The sequence below is a fragment of the Rhipicephalus sanguineus genome, chromosome 5 (genome assembly GCF_013339695.2).
Source record: "Rhipicephalus sanguineus isolate Rsan-2018 chromosome 5, BIME_Rsan_1.4, whole genome shotgun sequence".
NCBI lineage: Eukaryota > Metazoa > Arthropoda > Arachnida > Ixodida > Ixodidae > Rhipicephalus > Rhipicephalus sanguineus.
The window spans coordinates 9,824,024-9,849,931 of record NC_051180.1 but is presented as its reverse complement, the minus strand read 5'-3'; the positions used below and the strand labels follow the sequence as shown (position 1 = coordinate 9,849,931).

Below are 25,908 nucleotides of genomic sequence, written 5' to 3'. Positions count from 1 at the left end.
GATAGCTTTCTTCGTTTTTAGTGGACCAGTTGTGAGTAGCGGGATTTCCCCAATTTCTGCGGCGCATACCCGTTTATGATGATGATAGTTTTCTGATAGGCCGCACAGTGGCACATACCCGTTTGATGACGATAGCTTTCTTCTTCATTTTTAGTCGGCCAGTGGTGAGTAGCGGGATTTCCCCAATTTCTGTGGCGCATACCCGTTTATGATGACGATAGTTTTCTGATAGGCCGCAGAGTGCCACATGCCCGTTTGACGACGATAGCTTTCTTCTTCATTTTTAGTGGACCAGTTGTGAGTAGCGGGATTTCCCCAATTTCTGCGGCGCATACCCGTTTATTATGATGATAGTTTTCTGATAGGCCGCATAGTGGCACATACCCGTTTGATGACGATAGCTTTCTTCTTCATTTTTAGTGGACCAGTTGTGAGTAGCGGGATTTTCCCAATTTCTGCGGCGCATACCCGTTTATTATGATGATAGTTTTCTGATAGGCCGCACAGTGGCACATACCCGTTTGATGACGATAGCTTTCTTCTTCATTTTTAGTGGACCAGTTGTGAGTAGCGGGATTTTCCCAATTTCTGCGGCGCATACCCGTTTATTATGATGATAGTTTTCTGATAGGCCGCACAGTGGCACATACCCGTTTGATGACGATAGCTTTCTTCATTTTTAGTGGACCAGTTGTGAGTAGCGGGATTTTCCCAATTTCTGCGGCGCATACCCGTTTATTATGATGATAGTTTTCTGATAGGCCGCACAGTGGCACATATCCATTTGATGACGATAGCTTTCTTCTTTATTTTTAGTGGACCAGTTGTGAGTAGCGGGATTTCCCCAATTTCTGCGGCGCATACCCGTTTATTATGATGATAGTTTTCTGATAGGCCGCACAGTGGCACATACCCGTTTGATGACGATAGCTTTCTTCTTCATTTTTAGTGGACGAGTTGTGAGTAGCGGGATTTTCCCAATTTCTGCGGCGCATACCCGTTTATTATTATGATAGTTTTCTGATAGGCCGCACAGTGGCACATACCCGTTTGATGACGATAGCTTTCCTCTTCATTTTTAGTGGACCAGTTGTGAGTAGCGGGATTTCCCCAATTTCTGCGGCGCATACCCGTTTATTATGATGATAGTTTTCTGATAGGCCGCTGGCACATACCCGTTTGATGACGACAGCTTTCTTCTTCATTTTTATTTGGACCAGTGGTGAGTAGCGGGATTTCCCCAATTTCTGTGGCGCATACCCCTTTATGATGATGATAGCTTTTTGGTACGGGCGGAACAAGGAACCATTTGCTGAATGGCTTCGCCGTTTAAAAAATAGTCCAATAGTTATGTCGTTGACCGCGAACGGCGCACCGCGAAAAATGAAGGGTCTCTAAAAGAGGGCCCGCTGAAACGAATGTTAGTTCTGCGCAACAAAGTTGCCCGTTGACGAGACGCAATGTATTGGCCTTTATGTAAACGGTCGCTGTCTTCGTCTAGGCTAAGCACTGAGAATGTACCGGCACCATAAGAGGTTTAAAAACCGAAAGCCAGAAACATCAGTATGGGAAAAAAAATCCCCAGAAACACTCTATGCGGGTTAAGCTCTAAGCGTTGCTCCCAATGAGAATTCAGAAGGAATGCTTTTCAATCCAGCCGAATTCTGTTTAAAGGCCCTGAAAGAAGTCATAGTGATTGTACTGAGGCGCAATGTGTACCGGTTCCGTCGTCATTTCCTCGAATAGAGAAAAGAATACGACTCTTAGAGAGTGCGAACTCTGCTGTATATAAACATTGCTCGCAAGAGGAATGAGCGAAATATCCTCCTACACCAAAAGGATTTTCGCCTCGGAACGATGGAAGGACATCAACGAGTGAATCACGAGTAGCGGAAATGAAGATGGCACGAATATAATGAGCCCTCCTCGTGCTTGGAGCGGCGATCTACACAGATGAAAAGGAGACAGGCGGAGAGATAATGTTTGGTCTTTTTTGGTTTAATTTTTGACGCCGGTCGACTTAGTGAAAAGAAATTTTAAAGGGAAGAGATGGCTTATAGAAACATGAAAGTCTAGCCACAGTAGGGCGATGGGCATCGTAAAGAAACATTTCACAACAGTTGTAATATTTACTATATATATATATATATATATATATATATATATATATATATATATATATATATATATCAATTTTATAACTAATTACATTACTTTAGTGCACATATTGCAATGCAGTAACTGAAGCCACTCACTTCAGAAGAGTCATTCGTTCTCCGATCACCACTGTCAACTTCATTGTAAAAATGCGGCCAGCTCCACACACACTGTGAAAGCCGTCAAAAGAGCTAAGCTGATGCCCCCCTACGTTAGGCTATTGGCGTTCTGTGTTATTTTTTTTTGTAAGTCTTTCCAAGTATTTCTATGTTTTGCAAGTCTTTTCTAAGTATTTCTGTGTTGTATCATTGCTGTTCACCTGGCGCTCTATGTTAAGCTTGGGGCGACGATATGTTCATTCACGGCCCCACTGGAACGCTGCGGTAGTGTTCCAGTGCAGGCGTGGTCCATTCCACTAGCCCAAAACGCGTCCGGGCTATCCGGGCTGCGCTGCAACGCAAGCAACGTTGCAACTGCTACCGTGCGTGACATGGCCGCCTCACCAAGGAAGTACGGCGAGGCGTCGCTGCCCGTACACCCTCTCCCCATCCGAGCGAGCGTACAACGACGCTCCTCACCCTTACCCCCCCCCCCCTTTACCCCCTCCGAGCGGGCCTCCCTCTCGCCACTCTCGGCGAGGCGCAACCCTTTTCCCTTCCTACCGAGCCTCACTCTCGACACACCGCAAGGACACGTGACCAGCGCTAAGCGTTACGACAGCGCTGGCGAAAAGTCGGCTAAGAAGCTTCGCTGTTAAGAAGCAGTGTCGTTCCACTTGCTGTTTTCACGAAACGTCTTGTCATGAATTGACCCTTAAAGGTTAGTGAAACACCAGCACATTTTGCCACAAAGTTTTTGGAGCGCCTATTCCGGAAGTGGTGTCAGCTTGGCAATTGGTTGGCTACCATTCGAGAATAGGGGATAGTCAAAATGTACAGCGTCATCTGTCGATGATCCCATAAGCTCATTCCGCCATGTTTTGTTGGGCACGAAAACGAAACTAGTCGCATATCGCAGCCTTTCAGGTGCTAGCTGCTGGATTTTTATCTTCATTCTGCGAGGACTTCCCAATGCTTCGTTCAGGCAACAAGGGATCCCTGACAATGCCGGGAACAAAGTAACACGATTTTTAATTGAATATATCAATTACCTGAACTAAGAAAAGTAATGTACCGACGCGAATTTGTTTCATCTACAAGATCCGTACTGTTCTTTGGTTCGGAAATGACTGGCGCGCGCAAAATCGCTTTTCAACCTCAGTTCTTATTTCTCCGTGCAATTTAGTTGCTGGGCTGCAACATAAGCTAGGCTTGCAGAACAGTATATTACGATATATGCATTTTAAAAGAGACGGCCGACGTTGGATACGCGCGAGAGAGCACGATTGATCAACATTAGCTTGTGGGTGTTGCAGATCGACCAAAGCAATGACTTACGTATATAAACATGTGTAGGTAGTGCCACAGACACTACTGCGCGCGCCCGCGGTAAATCAATGCCGCCATACGAGACTCCATCGGCGCACAGATTTGCAACAGGCATTTCTTTGCAAGCTTCGCAAGGCAGCGTGCACCGAAGTACGTAGTCCGCATGCCGCGTCTGCCCTTCGCTTTACACCTGCACTCCCTTATCCCTGCCCTTTTATTTTTATTTTGCTTTCTTCGGTCGGCGTGTACTGCGAACACAGAGCAAAGAGTTACGGAGCCGTACAATAGATGGAGTTGTTTGTTCGGTAGATCATCGCGCTTATCTTCCCGCTTATCGCTCGGTACTCGCGCGCCTCCGTGCATGACCACGGATGTGCGGTTATGCACGCCTCCGTGGCACACGAAAGCGAAGAGCGCAATATTTTAAAAAGATATGTCAATGAGCACACTCGTATAGCGTCGAAAAAAAGAACATAACGATAATACTAAATCGGCGCGATAGATTACGACCATAAAACATTATAAACAACCACTGTGCAATAAAAGGGCATTGCTCGGGACTCTCTCCTTGTATACAGTTGAAACGCGCGATCAATAATTTTGTTTGGTTTGCGGCGCACCGCTCACGCCCATGTCCATGGCTGGTTTATTTCGAAAAAACTACAACACACGCTACTGCGGAGGGTGTATGCATGCTTGTGCCTCAAGAAATGAGCCGAAAAAGGAGCACAGCGTTGCACAGGTCGCGCAGAAACAACGTGGTGTCTATATCTGACGAGTGTTTATGACGCGTGTATAAAATCACAGTGGGAAATACAATGGAGATATATTGCAGTGCAAGGTTATCTTAGAGGTTTGACAGTCGCACCTCCTCTGCAACGAACACTTTTCTTGAACGCTTACCTCAGATCGAAAGCGCACGCCACTAGAGAACAGCAGTTCGGCTTTGCGAAGCGGTGCGCCTCTTGCAGCTGCCATCCGGATATATATTCAAGCGCGCAGAGCTCCGATATTGAGTTCTCGTCGATTTGTGGCAGCACAGTGAGGTCCGCTGACCGTTCGGCGCTGGATGACGAAAGAAACAGCCCCATTTTCTTGGTCCTAAAACTTCGCCAACGACTGCGGCTCAGCCTCTCCGGCCTCTCCTTAGGGAGACGCTAGCAGACGATTCCGCGAGGGCGCCCAACAAAAAAGGGCGGAAGCGCCCAATGCTGCCGGAGCACCAAGTATTATGAATATCCGATATTGGAATTGATACACGGTTACATTATGGTACGGACGGCTTCACACAACGAAGCTATTATGGCGTCACTGTGAAGCTGTCGGTGACATGCTGACGGTTATTAAAGCCTTACATATCTCATGCGAAGGTTGCGAACAAAACCACGCTGTTAGCACGAAGCTGGACTAGGGTGAGGACGTTCCTTCATTCTGCTGGCCAGTTGTTGCGGTTCCCTCCTACGGCGCTCAACTGCGCTGCTCCCAAGTCCTCTTGGGATTCACCGATTTTGCTGTCGCCACTATCTGGCGTGAGTCGTTCGCTCCTTGTCAGATAAATTGTTCTTGTTATATGATGCCTTCGTCTGCCATACTTTACCTACTGACGGGACGCAGCAAGCCTTTCAGATCCACAAAGAAAACGAGTTTCTCTCCGTCATAAAGCGCGAGTTAAACTTGTATACTGCATCATTCTTGGCGGGTGGCTCGTCAACCGAACATCGTCCTTGTCTCCATAAAGGATCCTGCATACACATTCGATCAGCCACAATGACGACACTGCGCTTAGCGCGTGAGGGCGGCCCTCTTTGCTGAGAGCCTCTCCATCAATTGTGTCGCCGAGAGCGCGGGCACGAAGAAAGACGGATATCGCTCTCTTCGTTGGATGCCGTTCGCTCCCACGTCTAGATGATAAACACATCGCGGCATCCGCGCAGACGCCTCCACCACCGTTGATGTAACGTAGAGAGACAGCTAGAAAGAGCGTGCCTCGCACTTCCGAAAGCTAGCACCGGCGCCAGTCACTGACGAACGCATTAGCGGCATCCCTTCAGAAGAGACACAAGCGCGAGTACTGGAGACGTGTATATACATGCACGCCGAGATGCCGGCCGCCTTCGAAACCGCCGACGCCACCGACTTGAAAGGCGTGCGTAACGTGTTGAGGACAGATCGAAGCACCGCCTATGTCGCCATGCGACGAGAGATAGACGGATGAATTGGCCCTTGGCGGCATGCGCGATGAAGGCGACGCATAACCCGGCGCGTTTCCGGGGTTCTTAAAGGGACGGGAATCCATCGGAGCGCGCGCTAAAATAGCGTCGTTCATCAGGGCGACTTCTAAGCGCCTTGCCACGAGCTCGGCGATGGCGCGCAGTGCCGGGCTGCTCGCTATTTACTCGGGCACAGCGGTGATCGAAAAAGAGTGCAGGCCCCGTAATGGCGATAAGGAACCGCTCTAGCGTGAGATCGTGCGCTCCCAAACCTGACAGGTTTTCAATTAAATGAAGTGCGCGCGCCCGCTATCCCCCCTCGTTCGCTTCGTTTTGCCCGAAAGGTTCACCACGAATGGGACTGGGAGAGGGAATCCAATCGTCGCCTTCGTCAGCGCTGGTATCACCTCCAACTCTCGCAGAATCGCACTTTAGGTTTCCGAAATAACGATCCGGCAGACCGCTGCTATACTGAGGCTGACTAGCTTTGTCGAGGTGCGGCCTTCTTGCTCCTACTCGCCCACACTGCCGAAATAAAGAAAGAAAAGCCTTTTCTTGTGTGCGAGTGAGAGTGAAAGAATTGGGATAAAATGTCCAGGTGCCTCTTAAACACGGCGCAGCTGACGTGCGTACATTTGTGCATCAATCGCCGGTTTTTATGAGCTTGCAGTAGAGGGGTGCGGATCTCTTTTCTGTGATTGCGCTGCGTGGCTCTGTGGCGTTACCTAGCAAGTACTTGAGTAAAGACGTGCGTTGACTACATTTCTGTGCAAATCCTTTTTCCCCCTTTATTGTTTTTGTTTTAAGACATATGGCTTCTCTCTCTTGTGACCAGCGCTTCTTTTTGGGCACGCTGTGCCATCTAGCGGCGCGCACGCGACGAACGTAATGCGTCTCTACAAATTCATGGGCGCAGCGCTCTGATTGTATTGGTTGCGAGACAGTCCCCCTTGAAGACAGGTGGCATTCATACAGTGAATAGAGAACCTTAGCTTGTCTGCAGACTTGATTTTGTGATTATTAGCATCAATAATGGGCTAGTTACAAATATGAAACTTTCGCCTGCAGATCGGACGTGCTCCCCCAAGTGTGCTCGTGGTTCTGTTCATCCCTCTTCTCTCTTCCTCTGTCTCTCCCCCTCTGTCTCTCCCCCTCTCCCCCAGTGCAGGGTAGCAAACCGGACGTGGGTCTGGTTAGCCTCCCTGTCTTTCATTGCTTCTCTGTTTCTCTCTCGGAACAACACAACATCTTGTCACTCTGCTGGGCCACTCGGATAGACCTCCCTGGCGCTAATTAGGCAACACCTGCCTAACATGAGCTCCAAACCAGTATTTTATTAAGGGGACACTTAGTAAGAAACGGGAAAGTATGCTGGCATGTCTGAGGATACCTTCTGCCCTTGTATAAACAATATCCTTTCTGTGTATCTCTTTCGCATGATCCTCTCAACGACGTGTGCAATGTTATGGGGTCTCTAGAAACGCTCGCTGTGTTTGGCGGCAAAAGCGACGAGGACAAATCCACGCACCGCTCAGCCTGCTCAGCCGAAGCCAGGACATCGTTTCACCCGCCTTGGTGGTCTAGTGGTTATGGTGCTCGACTGCTCAACGGAAGGCCGCGGGATCGAATTCCGGCCGCAGCGGCCGCATTTCGATGGAGGCGTAATGCTAGAGGCCCGTGTACTTCGATTTGAGTGGGCGTTAGAGAACCCCAGGTGGTTGAAATTTCCGTAACCTTCTCCTACGGCGTCGTTCATAATCATATCGTGGTTTTGGGGCGTAAAACCCCAACACAGCAACACAGGACATCGTTTCGGCTTCCGCTGCTGGCATATGAAACACACATTATCACGTATTGTTGTTTCCCACTGACTAGATACTCTGCAAATAACATCTTCCTTGGCATGAGAGTGGCATCTGAAGGAATTATAAAGGTGCGTTCAGCAGTAATCTCCGGAAATGCGGCTGGCTCACTACCGCCGTTTTTCTTAGCGGGTTTCCGTAAACAAGGCTTACTCGACAGCAGCCTTACACCGTCCAGGGGGCGGGAGGACGGCGCCAAAAGTGGTTGTACTCACCTGCAAGGAGAGAATACGAAAACTGATAAGCGTATGTTACACGTGAAAGGGACAAAACATCTGGGCGCTTTGACAGAGAGAAGCGCTTGTGCGTGAACTCGGCAAGAACATGGCAGCAGGTATTTAAGAAACGATTTGAGGAATTAGATAATAGTGGGCAGTGAACACAATTAAACGAGAAGGCAACATAATGTAAGCGAGGTGGCTGTGACACGCAGGGCACTCCAGCAGTGTCTCGCATATTTCAACAAAAGAACAGAATAAAGTAATGCGGCGTCAATATTAACGTTTTGCGGAGTGAATGCGTTAGTTAAAGGCACAGTGCAATAGGCCCTCTTGTCCAACTCTGCTAGCAGATAGCACTCACTGACAGAGATCCTCTGATAAAACAGAAGTGGTGCCAGGAAATGAATCTTCCGTGCGGTTAAGCAGAGAGTAAAGAAAGGCAACATGACCGCAAATGTGGACCATTGTCTCACCTAAAACACAGCATAATGGGTCCACTAAAACGGTGCGTAATTGAAGAGACAGGAAACTTAATTACTTAATTAGTAATCGACAGTGGCGTAGCCAGGAGGACGTTTGGGGGTTCAGCCACCCTCCCCACCAAAAAATTTTACATTTGGTATGTACATATACACGCGCACAAGTACACACGCACGAACTTTCAAAAAGGAGAACCGGACTCCCCCTGCAGTGCTAGCTACGCCCCTATTAGGCAATAGTTTCATTATTTAATAAGCTAAGAAAGAAAGCTAACATAATCAAAAGTCGCCAAAAACAGCTTGTTTTTCCTATGTTAGCGAGTGATGGTACCTCTTTATTTACCACTATCGTGGTTCTGCGCTAGAACACCCGACTTTCACACAGAAGGCCTGGGTTCGATTCCCACTCGAACCAGCGAATTTTGTTATTTATTTATTCGCATCTATCGCAATTTTTCGCTCACAACAAACAACGCCGACAACCACGACGACACCGCAATTTTTGCGACACGTTTCGCCCACCTATGATACCTCTGAGAATTGTCACAAGAATCGCGGGCTGTCACCTTTACAACTCGTGTATCGGTAAACCGGCCCGATGTCTGCAATAAATGTGGCCTCTCTCGCACACCACAGTGCAATTAATTAATACAGCCGGCTCCTGCTTTAGTCGGTCTTGTCCTGTGCTCATGCTTACCACCCTGTCTTTTTAATGTCCTTGTTTCATTTTTTACATTTCTTTCTTTTTTTTATCTCGTCTTATCTGCTTTGTGGCACCAGGCTTTCTAACTTGAATTTCGTTCCTTCGCTGACAGGCCAAAGGCCTTATCACTGACTGCTGCATGTAGATTAGTTTTCTACTTCCTCGTTTAATTCTGGGGCTTCATTTTTTTTTAAATCGCAGAAGTAGTTTATCTGGGTGTACTGTGATCCTCTACTTCGCGAGACCATACCCAGAGTTTTATTATGTGACCCCTGTTTGCTTTTATTGTTACGGCATTGTGTGTGTACGATTGACATTTTTTTTTTCCGTGGGGAAGGTTTAGAGGCAACAGTTAAAGGCTCAAAAACATGCACTTCCTACCGCTCTAGGGTGTATTGCGTGCACAGTAGCCAATAAATGGGGCTATGCTATAAAAACTAGATAGCATACTGCTTATAACAGATGGTCCTGTAAAATGAAGTTCAGGTTGGTAATCTAGTGAATGCTAGTGCGTGCAACCTCTCTCTATTGTTTACCAGGGGCGTAGCCAGGGAGGGGGGGGGGAGGGGTTCACCCCCTCCCGCCGAAAATTTTCAATTTTGCCTGCGTGGATATACACGCACCCATACAAACGCACGCACGAACATACATAAAGTATGGTTGAACCCCCCCCCCCCCCCCCGGAAAAAATTGCTGGCTACGCCCCTGCTCGATGCGCACCCCCCGCGATGCTTTCGCATCCCACCATGGTTGCCTGTAGGGGGAGATGATGTGTATATATCATACTTGACACGTAATACTCTGCCCGTCGGGTTAGACATTAAGCGTAAGCCAATAATTTTGATTCTAAAGTTGTCGAGTGCACATAGAAGACTGCGCGAATGATCTGCCTTCAGTACTGCCGGGACCAGTTATTAAGGTTCTTACTCCAGCAAAGGAGGGCGCTTCTTTGTGTACTTAGAAGAACAAGGAAAGCTGACTTTCAAGTATAGGTCACACCAGAATATACACACTGCACCTATATTCCACAGCCGTCATTCTGGAAAATATTGAATTCTCGGCTCCTTGTCTTGACCGACGGTGGCCCGAGTAGTTAAAAGCCCGACTCTACTGTTTTGTTGGTATCTGGATTGTGTGATACACTGTGGACGATGTCAGGCGCTTCACCCTGTGGCGAACCGCTTATCATGTTATTATCATGTCTTTATTGCTTATTGAGCTGATATTTTCGACTCTCCGTAAAAAAAATAGCAGCGCTTTAAGCTTTGTTTTTTTTTTTTTTGTCAGTCAGCGCTATTTATATTAATAGGCTTCCCTCTGCGGCTAGAACGCCCCCTCGCGCGACATCTGTCTAGCGACTTGGGGACTACACTCAACCAGGAAATCATTCGCAGTAGAATAGCCATGCCTATGTGATTAAACAGAGCTTTCTGGATCAATTTATTAGTTATCGTTATAAACCAGCGGCCAGAGGGCGCTCGACGATTGTGTCTTGTCGATCTTGTTTGCGTTTTAAGGCCTGTGTGTACAAAAACAAGCATTGTTCGAAAGCGTACATTTTCTTCTTTTGAACAGCGGGAACCTTCAAAGGCGTCATATAAATACTGCCTCCTAAAGTTTCGAGGAATCGAACGCCGACTCAGACGAAAGAAGGCCTGTGCATTAAAAACCTCCCGCCCTCAGAGAGGTGCCAATTGCCGGGTGTTTTAGCTGAAGAGGAACGCCTATATCCCCGGAGGTGTTATGCGAAAGCTTCGTCACAGCACGGGTATTAGCCGAGCAATCGTTCGCACGGGCAAAGCAGCGATCGAGGCCTCGTCGTCGGCTCCAGGTGCGACGGGAACACGCCCGCAGGCGACGAGCTGGTTGTTTGTTCTTGGAGGCATTTGCATGTGGCGCTAAGTAGAAAGATATGGCCATTGATCGGCCGCGCCTCGCGCCCGATTTAGAAGGAGCCATCGATCGGGGGCTGCACTCCGCCGTCATTGATCTTCCCCAATATCTGCGCAAAAAAGCTGCTGCGCGCATTGCCGAGCCCCCGCAAAACTTGACGAACTTGCTGCTTTTGATTTCACTTTATTTCTTCGGCCTCCGTGCGCTGCCTCCGAGCAACCCTCTCCCACCTTTTCTTCTTTTTCTAAATTACGTTTCCTCTTAACCACGCAGATTTCTCCCCCCCCCCCCCCTTTCGTGCTCATTCCTTTTCTGTCTATATGAACTTCCTAAGGGGGCGGAAAAGCACACGTCAGTGTTGGTAGAGAAGTTGCCGCCTTGTCAAACGATCTCGTAGAGTTTGACATTCGCGCCTAAAGGCGATGAAAGCGTATAGTTAAAAAGCAGAGCTGTTGCTGCTGCAAATATCTGCAGAAAGCGACTTCCCGCCTGAAGTGTTGGTGCTGCGCGGCTGCCATAAGTTCCAGGTCTTGAAAGCGTCATGAATGGAAATACCAGAGTGAAATAACGACGGCGTAGTAACGCCGACAAGAATTGAAAGGAAGAAATAAAACGGAATAATTTTACTGAACGACAGCATAGCCATCCCGAACGCCCGACATATTCTACGCGCATAAGTTAGTTCATCTGGAGCGTCATCTTCGGTTGTTTGCTGATGATTGCGTTGTGTTTAAGGAAATATCATCTACTAATGACCACATCTCGTTACAAAACAGTATATGTGCAATAGAGGATTGGTGGAAACGATGGGGAATGGTTTTAAACGCGGAAAAAACAGTATTACTTTGTGTTACTAGAAAAAACAAATGTCAGTGTATTTGCGTATCCAGTTAACAACCAACAGGTCTCAGAAGTTGACAAGTTTAAATATGTAGGCGTTACCCTAACAAGCAAGTTCACCTGGTCTGAGGATATACCCGATATTTGTACAGCTTGTCTCCGAAAACTGTGGTTCTTCAAAAGAAAACCTAAAAAAAGCACCAAGTAGCACAAAGCTTCTAGCTTACAATGCCTGCATCAGGTCTAAACTGGAATACGCCTCAATAGTATGGGATCCACATTATCAAAAAGATATTGCACAGCTAGAAAACGTCCAGCGGAAAGCAGTTCGATTTATATTTGGCAGGTATAAACGTCTAGATTCTCCCACAGATTTGATGAAGCGCAATAAAATACCGACGTTGGGAGCCCGGAGAAAGGTCAACCGTCTTTCATTCCTTCACAATTGTCTTACAGGTAAGATCAGTCTAGCTCTCCCAGCGTCTGTTAAGCGTCTCAGTACGAGAAAAACACGGCACAGTAATCAACATTCGTTGTGCACCAATCTTCGCTCGCATAAATGCGTTTCAGTACAGTTTCTTCCCTCGTGCGGTCGCAGATTGGAATTTTTTGCCACATTGCATATTTACTTCCGATAATTTTTTAACGAAATGCAGAGTCATGTTTTAAATATACATAGTTCTTAGTTCCTACTGACCTTGTTCCTATCATATGCGTGTTTTTTTTTCGTTCCGTTTGATGGCCCTATCTGTAAAATGATTTTCATTCTTCTTATGTTGTTTCCTGTGTTCATTTTTGAGTTGTTTGTATATTCACTTTTGCATTGCATGTAACGTCCATCCTGCTTGAGCCAATCTATAGGCTTGCAGTATTCCAAATAAATAAATAAGAGAAGCTATAGGAGACTATAAAAGCGGTTGACTGAGATCAATCGATATTCCCGTATAGATACGTTGCTGCGGTGCAAGGCTGGACTAAGTATACGGTCTGCTAAAAAGCACGGTTCATGCATCGGAAGTTCCCGCTAAGGTTTAAACATCAGGTGCGTGTGTTCCGTGGGAGATCGCATTGCAGAGTGCAGTCGGCTGAGGAGTCGCATTGCTTAATGAAGGTGGGGCCGTTTTTCGCCTTTACGTCGTGAAATGGTGGCGCGCTTGAGCGAAGCGCATGGTTTAGCGCCAAATACAAGGAATCGTGAATGGTTGCATAGGCATGAAAAGTGATGTGAGGCGGCGTGTCACGTTGCCATCAAGCTCGGCACAAACAAGCTCTGGGCGTCGGGCGGGTGAACTGCAACGCGAGTTTGACGTCGCATATAGAGCATTTAAAGTTCACCCTGATGGTCGGTTGACGTGAGCGCGCGCTCGCTGCAATGTGCGCGACTATATCATTACGCGCGCCGTCCCTGTCCGATGGGCGCAGGTCACGCGACCCGGACCACCAACTTTTAAAGCACCTCGTCCGAAGAAAACAGTTAGCGAGGAGTCATCGATATTGGCATTTGCTGCACTGCATTTCGAAGTTTAAACAGCGCGGTAATCGCTTCCTTAAAGCAGCATAATTTAGATCTCGTGTGATGTATCCTCCGCAAACATCAACACAATTTATGGGATACCTGTGGAGCAGCGCACCGCGAAGTCGGCCATTTATTTATTTATTTATTTCGTGCCATTATACACATCTTTTTTTTTTTTTACTTCTTAGCTCTGCTGCAAACAAGGAATGCTCATATCTTGTGAAATATGGCTCTTTTTTTGCTCCTCCGCCAGCTTATTGCTGCCGGATACAGTTTACTGTTGCATTTAGGGACACACATTAGCTAGAGTTACTGTATATGCTACCTTTAGGTAGCAGAGTTGCGCATCTGTTTTCCAACGCCGCTAGCAACCATGCATTGCGGAGAAGCTGACGCTCGGGCCAATTTTTGTATTTCTCGACGCCGCCGCTGCAGCTCACTCAATTAACACTAGTTATCGACAGCCAATGTTTATCGCCGGCCTTCGACACGCCAGACATGTTTATCGGCGACGCGGTAGGCATGTCGCCTGCAAAAATGGAGTGCGACTTCACCGCATAGCTGTGGTTGCTAGCCGGACCTATGCGCTACTCTGCTACCTAAAGGTAGCATATACAGTGACTCTAACATTAGCAAATAGCGAGCGCCCTCTGTTGGGGAGATCTTTACGCCACCCACAAACTTATATGTGGAGTAGGGCACTGTCAGAGGACTGTGGGCTGGATCGAAGTGACAACCGTGAGCACTGCTGCGTGGAAGTTGTGTTTTGGTTGTTCAGCCAGTTAACTATGACGCATATTTCTGAAAAAAAAGTTTCTTTTTTACTACCCGTTCGCCCTGCACTATGGATGAATCGAATACACACAAGGCGTTATTATTTTAGTTGTTTTGGTTGTTTTTGTTTGTTTACTTTACTACGAAATCGAGTAACCCGCGTTAATTTGTACACAGTCCGTGTCTTTTATGGCAGGGGCTTTTATGAGGCTCCCCCATCACTGCGTAACATTTTCTCCATCAGCAAAATGAAAAATGAGCACAAGCATGCTGCCAAATAAGTGAAACGTTCAGGCGAGCTGTAGTGTGACTATAAGCAGCAGGACATAGACAAGAGTCGTTCGTCACTTCCCGCGTTCCAAGAAGTGGCCACACTTGATGTTTTAAGGAAGACACAGCAATATAACGACGTACCGCGCATGCCGCCACAGGGAATCTCACGTGCTAGAATCGAATGACCGCAGCGCCATATTAGGTTAATGAAAGAGTGAGTCGCGCTGTTGGTCAGTGAAACAGGAGGTCATGCTCGGTGACGCTAGACGTTTCGTGTTGCCGGGCGAAAGTCCAGAGTTATCGTAGAAGCAGCTGCTGTACCTGTGCATTCCCAAATGTGCCTAGAGAAGCAGCTGCACAAGAAGAACGCAACTGAAGCAATTTTATCAACGTCCGTATTGAGTACGCCTCGCTCTTCCCCGAAATGGCACACTAGCGTTCTCCGAGTTTAGAAGCCGGTCAACAGTAGCTTTGCGCCATTTCTCCGCGGCTAGTCAGGCAAGAATGATCATGCCGCATGTCTGGCCCACTTCGGCTATGCGTTGACGGCGATTTGCCACGGTATCTCGACCGCTGAATCTATTTGGAAAGTGCAGGCCCGTTATTTCTTGCTCGCGTCTCGCGCTCGTGCCGCGCGCTCAAAGATGAATGCGATCGATTTTCATTTCCGATATCGCTCTGCGGTGAAACACACATCAGCCCTCGCTCGACAACGACAGGACGTCGTCGTCGAGAACCGCTGCCCGTGACGTTCGCCACGCCACGTCGTCGCTAGCACGGTGGTCGGCTCACGTCGCCAACCAGAGCAGAGAAAGGATCGGAGGACGCCATGGCGGCCTCGGCTCGTTTATCACCGCCACGCCGACGCCATCACTCATCGACTCAATCAAACCGAATGGCCACAGCACCGTGCAGCGACTGCGGCGGGGCCTTTCGTGTCGCCGATAAACAAGAATGCGTTTTCCCCCGATTTTTTCGCGAGCCCACGTGGTTGTTGTTATAGGCTACGGCCCGGCTCGCTTCAGGGCTACGGATCGTGGATAGGCCGCCTCGACATTCAATCCACTCCAGTTACTCGCCGCCAGCAGGAACAAGGGGCCTCGACACGACGGCAACGTGAAAAAATTTCCCATGTGCGCTCTCCTTCCAAAGCGGGGCCGAAGGAGCAACACAAGCGTGCTTGTTGCTTTTCGCGTCCAGTTCAGTAAGAGGGATCAATCTTCCACTCCATAAAAGCGCTCGTCGCTCTCTCTGTTCCTGCGTCCGATGCGCGAGTGCCCAAAAAGGCGAGACAAAAAAGCGGGCGCCCTTTCGATAACAAGGTATTCGTGGAAGGCTCCGTGAGGCCGGGGCCGTGTGCGTAAATCACGCCGCTGGCACAACGCTCAGAGAGGAAGAAGAGTGCAGAGAGAAATCACGATGGCAATTTAAGTCTAGGCCTGATCGTCAAGACAGTTTTCGCTCAAGTTGATGGAGCTGCTGAGTGGCCGACGTGGATTGGCTTCGATCAGTACAATGGCTCGCTAGGTCGACGAGGCTTTCAAGTCCGCCTCAGCAGCGCCGCTGTTCGGGGCAACTACCACGAGCTTCAGAAAACATTTCGCTTAACCAAAGCATCTACCGAAAGGCTACGCAGTGAGGTATAAAGTCAACAGAAAATGAAGACACCGGAGAAAGGCACGCTACGATGATCGCTTACACTAATCTCAAGAGACGTCGTGCTGAGTACATCTCAAAGCTTTCTTCAAATAGCTCATTCAAACGGGGCATAGGCGTATCTACCGGCGGGGCAAGGGGGGCGCTAGCCCCCCCAATGAGAAATGTTGGGGGGGGCGGAGCCCCCCCCCCCCCACTTTCCACAGTGGTTATAGTCGGCTGCAAACAATGGGAAACTAACAAGTCAGGCAAAGTTTTACTTGAACGCAGCAATAACGTAATTTTGTAATAAATTTTGTCCTACGATTCTGCTGTCACGGCTGTCCTCCGTGTATCATGACCACGCACTGTAGGCTACCTGCGGTGCGGGCTGCCTATTCGACGCTTGTGCGTCTTGCGCTCAAGCATTGCAGAGGAGGCTATGCTCAGCAGGGGCTCTATAACATTACAGCAATCTGTCATTATTTTATTTTGTCCTGCCTGGCCTGAAATTTATGTAATCCGTGACGCAAATATGGGCGGGAACCAGTAAATGTTTTATAGCCCGATCAAATTCTCTCTTTTTTCAAGAAATTCAGTTTCTTTGAAAATGAATAGCATCGCCACTGCTCCATATTCAAGTTGCTGTGAGTTGATGAGCGTGCAGAAGTGTCCAGTATTTTAGTTGTGCCTAGCCAGGACAGCTAAAATAGATTCCCACTTTAGTCTCGGATTAGCCTGCTTCACAAGTTGCTTATCATATGGTCCTGCAGCGATCGTGGCGGCTTGTAACAAGGCAGTGGACTCGAACACATTGAGAAGCCCAGCTTTCAAGTTTACCCCGTTCCACGGTTTTCTGGGCTAAGAAGTCTGCATGCCTACCTGCAAAGGACTGTGTCTGTTCCTAATAGCGTTTATTTCTCTCTCTACCTCTTTGTCAGCAACGATGAGTTCACAGAGATTTGTACACGCACAAAAACAGCTCAACATCGTTATACTACAACTGAAAGTATCTATCATACACATATGAATCCATCTCGCCCGCTGCTATGAGCAGCCGCTGCCAATGTGATTGGTGGCCAGCCTTCTTAAATTGCGTTCAGAAAGAGACACTGTCTGGCTATTCGGAAAAAAAAACATGGTTGATCCCTCCGTCATAGGAATCGCAATAACACGAAAGTAAAGCGTGCCCTTACAGAAGTAACTGAATGTTTACTGTACATTGATATAAGAGAGTTTGCACAATGCATATTGATGTCTGGCAGCTAATGGCACCGCTTAACATGTATGCACCCACATTGACGATTGGTGGTACATCTCCATACCAACGAATAACGTCCATGTTAAATGATTAAACAAACCATTGTGGTAGCTGTAGTAGTTAACGGTGAAAGAGTAATCAGAGAACGAGTTGTTATAGCCAGAACACCGTCGCATATTGGACGCAGGACTTGGTCGCCATCCCGCGGCATGTTAAAATGTGATTGAACACCACGGCCTGACTAGAGGGAAACGCAAAGCGCGTCGTGCCGCCGCGGTCGCCCGGCCGCGATTTTTCTCGGGGCGGCCGCGTGAGCGGGGAACGCGGTATTACAGCCAGGTGAGGCAGGCGCGCGTCGCAGCGCTATTTAGGGGCGAAGCTCCTTAAGGCGGCACCCGTTCGTCCCTCGTAGTCGTCGTCGTCGTAGTAGTAGCAGTAGTAGTAGTAGTCGTAGTCCGTAACAAGTCTTACGCTTTGACTTCCAAGGTGGTGCCGGTGGGAGATTTTTCCTGTGCGTTGTTGAACAATAAAAAATTCGCAGCGTGCTTTAACTAAAAGCCGAATTCTTCTGTCTCTCATTCCCCATTAGCAGCCATTGGCATGTTCCAGTAGGAAACGTTAGTAGAAGTAGAAGTGTAAGTGTTAGCTAAAAGCCGACTTCTTCTGTCTCTCATTCCCATTAGCAGCCATTGTTTACCTCCAAGGTAGTGCTTGGTGAGATTTCTCCTGTGCGTGATTAAACAATAAAAATTTTGTTCAAAACGCCGTTGATTGATGAAATAAACCAACGAAAGACGCCAGATGTTTTGTAAAAGCAAAACGAAAGAACGCCAGATGTTTCTAAAGCAAAACGAAAAGACGCCAGCTGCTTAACGAAAGACGCCAGATTTTTCGAAAGCAATGGTTTTCTAAACAATGAAAATTCACAGCGTACATGTAAAATTAAAGTGAGCTGCAAGTCGTCATAACTCATCTAACCTTTAGTATAAACGCGCCCGATCTCACGTCGGTGATGATGTACTGGGCAGAATTCACGGAAGATTCACGGTTTACCGATGAACCTCCGCAGCTTCGCCCACTCATCATCATTCACTCCGTGGATATGCTGTGATTTTTTTTTTTTTGGTTTAGATTAGTGTGTTGCTATGAGCAAGGCCGACGCTTTTACGACGCTTGGGCTAAGGTCGCCGCCTCGCGGTGTGTTCAGGCATTGACAAAATTGAACTTCTATTGAAAATTGGTCGCGTATCTGCGTGCTTCGCGGCAAATGTCGTATAAAGACGATAGAAGACGCGCTGCGTGAGATATGGACGCCATCTGGCTATATATGTCGGGAAACATGAGTGCTGTGTTGCGGGCTGGTAGTCCCAGCGCAGCAGCAGGCGAAGACTGGCGGTGACCAACGCGACCGGCGGGGACGCCAGCCAGCCCGAACACGCGGTTTGGCGCGAAGCGCTGAAGCAGAAGAAACGTCTGCACTCAACGAGTACTCTCCACACACTCTTTTATTTACACGTCGCCTGGGTAAAACAGAAATGCCAGAGCGTCGCCCACAACCGGCAGCCTGAAGGCCGCCAACAACGCTGCTTTTTAATTTTTTTAATTTTTTTAACCTTTCTGGCCTTCTCAAAAATGAAGTTTTTCACCACCACCCCATGGCATTCGTACAGTGCAATACAGAACCGAAACCGAAACACAACCATGAGCTCGTGCAGAGGGCACGGAGGAAGGCAAGTTTCAGCGCAGCTTAAGAAACTAGGGTCTTTAAAATTACGTATGTATGCATTTTCTATTAAAGGAACACACCACCTAATACTTACCTAGTGATGATGTGCCTCAGATATGCGTGATATATACTTTTTGATCGACAACGTTCCCAAGTATGAACAGCCGTACCAGTTCAAGACGGCTGGCCCTTGGGCAAGTGGTTCAACTTTGGCCGAGTAGCTGAATCGAGGGACGTGCCGACAAACAGAAAGACAGACAGAAAGAGAGACTAAAATTTCTCTGTATAAGTATCCCAAGAAAGACTATCGTCTTTAAAAAGCGCCGAATGGGACGGACGTGTGAGGCGTTGCAGGTGCTAATCGCGGAGTCATCAGTAATGACGAATTACTTTACCTTACCGCTCCCAGAGGCCAACACCACCCTACCGACCGGGAGAGTGGTAGATATAAAAGGCGCGTTTGTAAATCAATTAGAGTCTGTGACCGTAGCGCAGCTTTGTAGCGAGCTGCGCTCGCTACAAAGCTGCGCTACGGTCACAGACTCTAAGGTGCACGCATTCGATCTCGGAACAGCAGGACTTTGAATTCTGAGCTACCGACGCGTCAAGCTTTACTTGATGAGCGGCGCCACGCAATGTCCAAGTTTATTCCAGATCTGATTTCTAACGGTGCTCTTCTAACAGATACAGCAGACATTATCTTGCAATTCGAAAGGTACTACAAGGTGTTGTTTAGTGCTCTTTCGGATGACCATGGTGGTGAAAACAAAACAAATTTTGTTTCTCTGTTAAGCCCATTGAGCGAAGACGATTGCGCAATCATTAGTAGTCCCATCACGTTAGAGGAAATTAAGCAGGCCATTGATCAACTACCTTTGTCAAAAACACCTGGCCCTGATGGGATTCCAGCTGAATTTTACAAATCATTCAAAACAACTCTCAGTACTATTCTGCTGGATATATTTAGACAAAGTTACGTCATGAAGACTCTCCCCCAGTCTTTTTGCAAAAGCCATACTGTTCTCATTCCAAAAAGTTCTGAAAAGGAAAAGCTTCGTTCCGTTGAAGGCTACAGGCCAATAGCGTTGACAAATGTTGACTACAAAATTTTTGCTAAGATATTATCAAATCGGTTACAGTTTGTGATGTCAATACTTATTGGTTCTCACCAGACATGTGGAATTAGGGGTCGCTCCATACAAACAAATATTCACATCGCTCGAACACTTCTTCAGTATTGCTACAGTTGTCAAGGACAGCTTGCTATGCTACAAGTAGACCTTGCCAAAGCTTTTGACCGTGTCAGTCATTCCTTTCTGTTTTCCCTTCTGCAACATGCAAATGTTGGCTCTGTTCTGCTGGAAGGCGTTAAACTTTGTTACAATGACTGTTCAACTCGTCTAATTATTAATGGCCATCTGTCAAAGCCGGTATCTATTTGCTCTTCTGTAAAGCAAGGCTGCCCAATGTCCCCACTGCTGTTCGCACTTTATCTTGAACCGCTATGCCTGAGCATAATACGATCGAATAGTATTCGAGGCTTCAATATATTAGGCAATGAAGTTAAGGTATTGGCTTATGCAGATGACGTAGCTTTCTTTTGCTCAGACAAACGAAGTGTTGAGAATGTGGTATCTACAATAAGTAAATTCGGCATTGTATCAGGTGCGCGTTTAAACACATCTAAAAGTTTAGGATTATGGTTTGGATCATGGGGTAGTACGCCGGAGAAGTTCGCAGGAATTAATTGGACCCGTAATCCACCAAAGTACCTCGGTGTGCCGCTAGATGCATACAGATTCAGCGCACGATACTGGAAAGAACGTGTTCCTAAGCTTGAAAGACAAGCCCAAACTTATGTTCCACATCGTCTTTCCATCTTTGGGAGAGCTGAAGCTTGCAATACATTTTTAGCCACAAAGCTATACTATGTACTGCAACTTATTCATTGCGCTCGATCTTACATACAGCGCTTTCATCGGACTTTCGCAACTTTCGTGTGGTCTTCGACGTTTGAACCAATGAGACGGGACAACCTATTCAGGCCAGTTAAGGAGGGAGGGCTGGGTTTAGTTCATTTATATCTATGGCAAATTGTTTCACGGTTCTACTTTTTTCGCGACAGTTCCCATCCCATTATTCGATCTTTCTTGCAGATTACGTTTGCCAATGCTTTACCTGACTTGATCGTTTCCTCAGATTTCTCTGTACGACCGTGTTTGTGGGGATTTATGCAGGAAGTTTTCATTGCTGTTCGGTTTCTCAAGGTCCGGTTTTCCATAGAATATCTATACACAGTATCACGCAAGAGACTCTACAAGGATTTGTTATCCATGCTTTTTCCACCTCCACTTTACCGCTCATTATATTCTGACCTTCCAGGACATGATGTACTAAAACGAGTTCGGAAAATGTATCTTTCTCCTGATACAAAAACCTTCTTTTACAAACTCCATACTGATACACTGCCGGTGAAATCATGGTTGCAGAGGAAAGGTATTTTTGTTTCCTCAGTTAACTGTCGTCTTTGCGAAGTACCAGAGACAGTAGAACACTGTTTTATTAGCTGCAAAGATGCCATTCTGTTTTGGGACATCCTTCAACGAACTGTTCAAAAATATTTTAACATTAACTCACATACTATACGTTACCTTCTCCCAACGTCTCTTGATGAAGTGCCCTTTGACATGTTTTTCCTTATGGGACTGCACAGTCTGTGGAAAACGCGCATGCAAGACCGTAATGCAGAACTAACCACTGCTTCAAGTATGCATTTCATGCGTATGGCTCTCCATCTAAAGGACATTTACGAAGAACTTGACATCAGACCAGACTGGCACCCCATCTTGATGAGGTGTTCATCCTTACCAGCCTCCACGTGTGACAAGCTTTGAAGAACTTTTCCTGTTTCTCTGGACTTGCACAGTATATATGCATGTAAGCCTTTGAATGCTTGTGCAGTGCTTGTGCGATTATTGTCGCTAAGTGAATGCATCACTACGTCATAGCGTTTGTGATAATTTCAAATACGCATTATAATAAATACCATGAAAGAAAAAAAAAAAAAAAAAAAAAAGTGACCGTAGCGCAGTGGATAGCGTGCCCGGCATCTGTTGTTGCGGACCGAGCGGTCGTGGGTTCGATGCCCGTTGACGGAACCTTTTTTTTCTTTGCCATATCATCGTGTAATTTTTTTCGACGTCATTTCTGTGACGGAAATACGTCACTGAAGTATTGGTGGACCCCGGCATAAAACACTGTCGTGTTAAAAAAAATGAGTTATTGTTCAGCACAGTAATGTGCTGCTTATTGTGCACACTTCATTTTAACGCCGCGAGTTTTCGCAGACTTGTGACGCCGCGTAACAAAGGCGATTATATGGCCCATTGAAAATTTTGAACGAATAGCGAAGAACCTATGACAAACAATACGCCGTATTAAAAATAGTTCATTATTACTTTTTTTTACGCAGTCATGCGTACGTGGTAATTACGCGGTGGATCACTTACGCGTCATTTGTTGCGTCGTTTTACGAGCAGGTGCTGTGAGCATGACCCAGAAAATTTCGACCAATCATTAACAGCTAACGACCTATACGGAAGGAAACAATGCGGGGTAGTTTATCATCCACATTTTTTCAAGGAAAACTTGAGCTTACACAGTTTACGTAGGCTATTTACTTGGAGGAACCGGAGGGAAGGAGTGAAGGGCCACTTCACCGCTTTTCCGTCCACCCCTCACCCAAGCTGCGAAAAGTAGGAGGGCAAGGAACGACACCTAGTATATAAATTCGTAGTCATTTATAATCTTATAACTATGCACACCCAGCTAAATGTGGTTTGCTTGAGTATTATTCGACTGAACTTGGTCTTCTTCTTAAGAAAGACTTTACATTACAGGGATCTAACAGTAATGAAATTGGCACTCGGCTTATCCTAAAGACTTCTGCGAAGAACCTTGCTTTGTCAGCCACATGTTTTGTTTAATAAGTGAGAATTTAAGGTAATAGAGTCACAGCAGGTTCTTCATACTCATCGTATCTACAACGCCAAACTGAGACTGGGAAGTTTGCTGATGGAATGCTCAGATTATCAGGTTAAATTTGGGTGTACTTTTTAAACTTTGCGGTAATATTTCCAAAATGTTATTAAACACTGCTGTGTTGTTGCGGTGTAGGGTGGCCCAGCCTGCACAATCTGTTTGTACATATTCTTCCTTGATTTAAAACAAACAGTTTTTAAAAGCAAGTCATCTGATCGCCTCTATGAATATAAAAGATGGTTGAGCCCTCCATCATAGGAATCGAAATAACACGAAAGTAAAGCATGCCCTTACAGAAGTAACTGAATGTGTACAGAAGTAACTGAATTGATATAAGAGAGTTTGCACAATGTATATTGATGCCTGGCAGTTATAACACCGTTTACCGTGTACTTAGCTTTAGGTGCACGTTAAGAACCCCAGGTGGTCGAAATTTTCGGAGCCCTCCACTGCGGCGTCCCTCATATTCACATCGTGGATCTGGGACGTTAAACCCCAGATATTATTATTATTATACCACCGTTTAACGTGGATGCACCCACTTTGATGATTGGTGGTACATCTCCATCCCGACGACTAACGTCCATGTTAAATGATTAAACAAACCCTCGTGGTAGCTGTAGTATTTAACGGTGAAAGCGTAATCAGAGAACGAGGTGTGATAGCCAGAAGAGCGTCGCATATTGGACGCTGAACTTGATCGCCATCCCGCGGCATGTTAAAATGTGATTGAACATCACGGCCGGACTAGAGGGAAACGCAAAGCGCGTCCTGCCGCCCCAGTAGCCCAGCCGCGATTTTTCTCGGGGCGAGGGCGTCAGCGGTGAACACGGTGTTACAGCCAGGTGAGGCAGGCGCGCGTCGCAGAGCTATTTTTGGTTTGGACTAGCGTGATGCTGTGAACGAGGCCGACGTTTTTACGACGCTTGTTCTAAGATCGCCACCTCGCGGTGTTTTAAGGCATTGACAAAAATGAACTTCTATTGAAAACACACCGAATGGGACGGACGTCTAACGCCTTGCAGGTGCTAATCACGGAGGCCACAGTAATGACGAATTACTTCGCCGCTCCCAGAGGGCAACACCACCCCGCCGACAGGGAGAGTGGTAGATATGAAAGGCGCGTTTGTAAAGCATCTAGAGTCTGTGGCCGTGGCGCAGTGGATAGCGTGCCCGACATCTGTTGTTGCGGACCGAGCGGTCGTGGGTTCGATGCTCGTTGAGGGAACTTCTTTTCTTTGACATCTGATCGTGTAAATTTTTTCTACGTCATTTCCGTGACGGAAATACGTCACTGAGGTCTTGGTGAACCCCGGCATAAAACACTTTCGTGTTAAAAAATCGACGCAGATCAAATATGTATATATATATATGTATGCGGAACAGAGCGAGGGGGGGGGGGGGAAAGCGGCAAGAAGAGGCTTCGAAACACACTTTAGAGCTTCTCGACACCCAAGAAATGCGGTTTATTATTGAGGCGAAAGCCTTAAGCGGCTATGTAGGCGCTCCCGTCTGCAATACTTGCGCGAGGCTTTGCCATACCGTAAGGGCTCGCAAAGTACTCGTAAGGTCTCGCAAGGCTCCGTCCAAAACCCACGTGACCTTCTCCGAGAGAGCGATGACGTCACCTCATGGCGTCACCATGTGAAGACATCATGACGTCAGAGATCACCATAATTTGTGACGTCATACGGTCATAGCTTCGGAACTTGCGTGGCGTGGACACGGCAGCCGAAAATCAAACGCGTGACGAAGGACTCTTCTTTAGAGCACCCGCTGATGAGTGACCACGTATACGCAACGTTGTCACCGTAAGAAACCCTGGTCTGAAGAAATTGCCCATGCCTTCAAACACGAACATCATCTAGAACTTGCTGTGTTGCGAATAGCTATTTGTTAGCTCTTCTCCGATTGTCCAGAACACAAACTGCAGCAGAAGCAGCACTTCATTTCGTGGTGAAACACAGCTACCGACGACATACTACTAGAAGGAGGCATCACCACTCGGTCTATGTTCGGCATCCAGAACCATGGTTCCAGTTGGGGCAGCACTTGGCCAGAGTTTCGCCATTCCTTTGTGGGCCCCATCACTATCGTGAAACTCGCTGTAACGCCCCACGCGCGCTTCGGTTGTAATTACATGCCGTGCAACCAACTCCGCCTCCTCTTTCGATCTCGATGCTCGAGCAGGACGACAGAGACGAAGCACGTCGTTGTTGAGCGCCGCGTGCTCGGCAGTCGCGGCAAGCAAGTGTAGCCTGTTCATCAGGCATCGCCATTAGGCTTCCGTGGCCGGACCGTTCAGCCGCCAATTCAATATGTCAGGACGTACCCCACGCAATTTCGCGAGCCGCCGCCCCCTGTTCCCGACGCAGGTTGCAGGCGCGTGGCTGCCGCGGCACAGCGTGGGAAATGGAAGTCTGTGCAACGAGCGAGTGCTCGCCCTTCTTCTTGCAAGGTCCCGCAGGACTAACCCCTCCCGCACAAACGCTTTATGACCGCGCCAGCCGCTCGCTGTGCCGAGCGTTTATAATCCTTCGCATCACGAGGCTGCAACCACGGGGTTCGCCCTCGCCATAAGAGGGAGCTCCAGGCGCCCCAGTGACGTCTGCTTGCTACCCAACAGCTCACGAGAGCCTCAAACAACAAGGCACCGTTTCCCGCTTCTCGCCTCATTCGTAGACTCGCTCAGGCAGACGGCCAAATGAAATGGAAAGGGCGCCATCGAAGAGTGCTCGCTGTGGTAGTATATGGCATGCAGCGGAGGTACAGCCGCGCTCAATATGACTTGCAACACGGGAGCGCGTGGCCTCTCAAGTTTAACGATTGCGCACAGCTTCAACTTGCTTCATTTCCGTAACCTAATATTTTCTTATTTGGGAACATCCCC

General features: G+C 47.5%; 1 protein-coding gene across 4 annotated transcripts in view; it reads right to left on the bottom strand.

Moving 5' to 3' along the window:
* Positions 1-25,908, bottom strand: part of LOC119393186 (CUGBP Elav-like family member 3-B) — an 886,629-nt gene that overhangs the window by 314,891 nt on the left and 545,830 nt on the right. The gene's annotated exons all lie outside the window — the stretch shown is intronic.